Source organism: Lonchura striata, chromosome 1A (genome assembly GCF_050655825.1).
Source record: "Lonchura striata isolate lonStrDom1 chromosome 1A, ASM5065582v1, whole genome shotgun sequence".
Classification (NCBI taxonomy): domain Eukaryota; kingdom Metazoa; phylum Chordata; class Aves; order Passeriformes; family Estrildidae; genus Lonchura; species Lonchura striata.
In genome coordinates this window covers 7,084,896-7,090,696 of record NC_140741.1, presented here as the reverse complement: position 1 = coordinate 7,090,696, position 5,801 = coordinate 7,084,896, and positions in this window count along the sequence as shown.

Genomic DNA, 5,801 nt, shown 5'->3' with positions numbered 1-5,801 from the left:
TCACTTGGCTAAATGCCTCCTGATGAACTTTACAAACCCTATCAGCTCATTAATGCCCAATTTGCTAATGCACATGCACAGGGATCCTGCATGAGCAGTTCTGTCCTGTTTTGTCTTCCTGCCAAAAGCTCCTGAGAACTTCTTTAAAAGAGACAGTGGTAAGAGTGCACCAAGCAGGTTTCACCAAGGCCTCCGAGAGCAGAAGGGCTGCTTCAATTTCAGGGAAAGGCTGTGTCCATCTTCTAGAAAAGCAGCCTTGGTTCCTAAAAGAATCGTTTTCTCTTACAAAGGTTCATTAAAGAAGTTTCAAATGTAAGTGATCCAAGTCATTCCAGTGGGTATTTTTTCTAATCCTGGGTTCTGGAAAGAACTATTTCAGCATTTCCAAATAATTTAGTCTCTCCACTGCCCCTTACTCAGATTACTTATTGTGTACTTTCATACAGCACTGCTATATATGCGCACAAACCACCTGAAAATTAAAAAAAAAAAAAAACAAACAAAAAAAACCCAGGGAATTAGGATATAAGGCCTTCAATTTATAAACAAATCACCTGCAGGGGACATTAAAAGATATTTCAGTCCATCTCAGGCATCTGAGGAATTATATTTTCCCATTTAAGATAAAACAAGTCAGAAGTAATCATTATCTTCTCACAAGTGTTTTTCAAACACAAAAGTATCCCTTAGTGTTTGGGAATCAGGGCATTAGACTGGATGATTTTTAAAAATCTTGTCTTATTTTAAAGTATGTGTCTATAATATATACAGAAGTAAACACTTAAGCTGGATTCATTAATAATTCTATAGCATACTTAAGATATAAGCCTATTTAAAGTGTGAAATTCTTACACTGATTATTAATAACATAAGTTTAATATATATTTTTAAAAATTAGATAAAATTCAAGGTGAAAAGCATGAACATTTGCTACTAAAATTTTAAAGAATATAAAATCAGCCTAGCTGATGGAATTACCATCTGAACATCTGGAACAAGAATTGGCTGAAGTGAACCAGCTTTTGATAAAAGGGATTTTTCTACAAGTACAGAAAGGATATTGGAGCTGAACAAGCTGAATAATCTGAAACAGAAATAGTAGTAAGTTGAAAGTTAAGAAACTAATTGGGGATTACCCACCAAAAGCTTGTGTTCCTGGCTGAACCGTGAATAAAAGCAAGGAATGGAAGTGGCACCTCTCTTCACGATTACGTTTTGAGAGATACTGACCAGCAGCAAGCACTTTGATTTGCCACCTGTCAATTCTCTGTCTAAATCAGCTCCATTTTATGAAAAATATAGGGTGATGAGCTTTGCATGGGTTCTTCTGTGGACAGCACACCTGTAATGGTCTGCCAGGTTAGTGAGATATAATTAATAAATAAACATTGATACATGGACATGATCCTGCAGGGGACAAACTGAGCTCTTCCTCTCCTGCAAACACAGGAGATCATGGGAATGTTCCAGTAACATGGGACAAACTATTTTGCTTTTCTTATGATAAAGTATGATGGAAAAAGGACTTTAAAATCATAGGCCTTTCCTGTCCTCCATTGTCACTCAGCCCACAGAATCCCCATGGGCTGCAGCAGTGTGGGCCCCCACGGTGAGCTACCAAAGCTGCATTAAGAGTGTGGGGGCACCTTTAAATTCAATGCATCATATTTGGCATGTAGGAAGACATTAAGGCAAGCTGCCCTCCTGCTTCCCATGAAAATTATGCAGCTGATTGCTCCTGCATTAACAAGCTGGAGACACACATCAAAGAAGAGCTGGGAGACTGACATGGGCCCCAAGTGACTTCAACCAGCACATTTCAGGCAGTTTCAAAACATTTGTCTCATCCAACCCAAAGGCAGCCATGGCATTCCCAAGAAGGGGGTGTCAGAAGTGAGCTCTTGCTCTGCTCAGAGCTCACATCCCCTTCTCGGCCCCAGCTCTCAAGACTGATGAACCTGGAATTTGCTTTCCTTGGGAAGGCAACTGGCACAAGTGCCATGCAGGCCTGCCAGCAGCTTTTGGAGTGTCACAGGGGGAAGTAATCTCTGTAAATCATGAACTGAACTTCCAGCATCAATACAGCGTTATTGTGAAATGGCTAAATGAAACTCCACAGGCTATTGCTGGGGGAGGATGAGAATGAGAGGAAGGAGCCTGGGAGGAAGCCAGCAGGGGGGCAAGTATAGCACACTTCCAGACTGGGAGGGGTTGTGCTCACGTGCACCTCAGATGGACACACACCCTTTCCAGGGACTCCAGCACTGTGGAAAAGTTGGTTTACATGTCCTGATGTCCCTCACAAGGCCTGGGCCAGGGTCAGCAGCTCCTCCAGCAGGGCAGGATAAGCAGGGGGATTGAGCACACAAGGATAATATAACTTTGAATAAAACCCATAAACAAATCACAGCAAGAGGAGATGCCAAGAGACAAAATGGCAACCTCCAGTCATATTATACTTGTCTTTCCCCTCCATCCCTTGTTGCAACTGTTCTAGGTATTTATCTTTGAAACCTACACAAGTAGCTTCTGAAGGCAAGAACCTACAGCTACAGGACAGCAGAGTGCCTCTGTCTTGGTGAGGTAAATACTGTGTTGGTACAGGAGGAATGAGAACATCTCTGTGATGGCTGAAATTTCCATCTGCACTCTGTTTGGCGAGGGCTGGTACGATTTATTTGTTGATGCCCTGCAGCCCTGCAGTAGATCTGCCTCTCTGCTCGAATGCTCCCACTACACACAAAAAAAAAGCCCCTCCAGCTTTCTAGACCAGCTCTGTAGCTGGCAGGAGGGGGAAATGTCAAACTAGCACAGAATGATATTTAAAGAGAATCATTACCCGGCAGAGCAGGCAGATCTGCAGGGGATCTTTCTGACCTGGAGCTAGGACAAACTCTGGAATAACATTTCCCTACATGTACAACGGTGTCCTCGCTGGGGATTTACCTGTCTCTGTGGCCATCTCTGCCTGTCAGTTCAACCAGAGATTCCCCATGGTGACAACAGCAGCCCAGATGCTGAGGAAGACAATGCCACTGTGTGGTTTCTCTGGCTCTGCGAGCTGGGGAGCAGGTGCAGCACCAGGGAGGATCTATCTCCCTCTGAGACATTTGGGTTCCTTGCATATTCCCAGCTTCTGTCACACACACCATGGTGAAACTTCTGTTCCCACTTACTTTCTGGTAATCAGGACCACCATCTGGTCTAATCTGAGCTCTGCCTGGTGGAAATGTTCTGCAGGACTCTCTTCAGGGGCAGCACTGCTCAGCTCAGTGAGTGGCTGTAAACAGGACACTGTAAGTCCTGGCTTCAGTGATCTCCTTTAATAAAAGCTGGAATTTTTAAAGGAATCCATTAGTCTGAGATACACCTCACAGTAGCTGTCTCGACAGTAATAGCTGATGAGGAAGAATGGAGAAGAGACAAATGAGACAGGCTATTACTAATACATCCAAATATTTTAAGGGTGTGTGTCAAGAAGAGGGGAACAGGATCTTTTCAGTGGTGCCCAGTGAGAAGACAAAAGGCAATAGGCACAAACTGGAACACAGAAAGTTCATTTGAACAAGAAAAATTTTTTACTGTGCGGGTGACAGAGCACTGGAAAAAGCTGCCCAGAGAGGGTGTGGAATCTCTTTCTCTAGAGACATTCAAAACTCACCTGGATGTGATCCTGTCAACCTGCTCCAAGTGAACCTGCTTGAGCAGGGGGCTTGGACTGGGTGATCTCCAGCAATCCCTTCCAGCTCCATCTGTTCTGTGATCAAGGCCAGGAGCAAAACAGAAGTTAGCTCCATCCCCCTGAGAGAAATGTGCAGAATCAGGTATTTCTATATACAACCTTCTGCAAGAGATTTCAAGCCTCTCTCAGCCTGAGAGGGGCTTGAATTGTTACATAAATTTACACTTTGCACACCACAGGGAACATGCTAAAATCACTCGAGGGAACAATTACAAGGACAAGCCCAGCAACAACCCAGGTGCACCTGCAAGAAGGGTGCTTTGGCTACACAATTCTTTGTAGTGGGACACTGAAGCTTCTGTGTTCTGTACTACCATGGGGGGACAGCAAATCTACAGCTGCCATTGGCACTCTGCTGCATTGCAGAATTACATCTTCTGTGCATCATTACTTGGGGATGAATATTCAGCTATAGAGGAGACAGCTGGGTGGGCTATTGTGAGACAGGAAATCCTATAGATAGCACAGAGCTCATCTCCACATGCCATTTTCTCCAAAAACCTTCAGAAGTCAAGTTACAGTAAGGACTTAGACTCACTGTCAATCTGATGAGTTTTAAATATAAACAGCAATTGATGTAACAGCAGTGCAGGGCCAATGTGTGCAGAAGTTCTTATTTTCTTCAGATGATCACAGATCAGTTCCATATGCTGGTTTTCTAGTCAGCAGCTGTGTCCCGGCTATTGATTAAATTTTAATTAATCAAGCTGAAAAATGGTGTCGCTGCTTGCAAGTTCAGCTTCTCAGACTCAAGTTTGGTTCATCATGCTTATTTCGCTTTTCAGGAAGAGCTACCAACAAAATCAGCACTGTGAGGCTGCAGCAGCATTCCTTGTAAGGCAAGGAGAGCCAGCAGCAGGAAACAAGTGACTTCTCCATGCGTTGAAGTCCAGCCACTCCACTGTTCTCTGAAACTTCTCGTTATTGTTTTATCCTAATGTACACCAATTCATTAACAAATTGGCAAGAACTTTCCATCCCATACCTGAGCTACAGCACAAGCTGTGATGCTGATTTCCTTATGGCATTAACTGTCTGCCCTGTACATTGCTCAGAAAGGAAACCTCAGCTTGACAGTAATTACACCTGGCAATTATTAACTCTCCATCTGTGCAGCCTTCCCAGGTAGAAGAAGCCTTCCCTCAGCTTTGAGCACTTTATGATTGTTCTTACTGTAACAGTGAATTGATTTTTCTCAAGGAAAGGCCTTTGAAGTGTGGAGTGCTTTAGGCTGTGTTTTCACAGGTGGGAAACAGAGACAACGTATGAAGTCCAAAGGTCACCCAGGATGCAAAGCTGAAGGACTAAACACAGAGATCCCAACACCAGGCTCGTTGTTCAAAATGCACAATGGCTGAACTCAGTATCCTTGTATGTGGGATGTAAGGCAGAATAAAAATAGCAGTGGAAAGAGCTCCCTCCTATTTTCCTTTCCTTTCATGGGTTTACAACAGCATCTGCACCAACACAGATAACCATGTAAGAATAATAATAATGATAATAATGCAAAGTGTGCCAAAGGAGCCTTCTCCAGCTCCTTGTGAGGCTGAGGAACAGCTCTCAAGTAGCCATGGTGAGGCAAATGATATTGTAGACACTGATGTTAAAGCACTGAAGTTCATCCATCTCCCTAGCCCCTGCCAAGAAGCAAAGCTGCTGCAGTCAGAACAGTTCACTCATGCCCCATACGCAAAATCATGGGACTTTATGAGAAATAGAGCTTTGCATGGTTGGTGGCTTCAACCTTATCATGCCAATGAAAATAGCAAATAGTTTCTTGATATTAGCTCCAGGATCCTCGTTTTCAAACAAAAAATCTGTGGAATCCCAGTCCCAAGAGTTTTACTACCTTGTTTTGTCTCAACTCAGCATTTTTCCTTCCTGCCTGCTCTCAGAAGCACCAGTGGAAGGGATTACCCTTTACCTGGAGAGTCTCAGAACCAAAAATTACAAATTACTCCTCTGCACAGCACCCATTGACTACCAACTTGCTACGTAAGTGAGGATCCAAACCAGCATTATTACTTATTATTATTTAATATATTATATATTAATATAT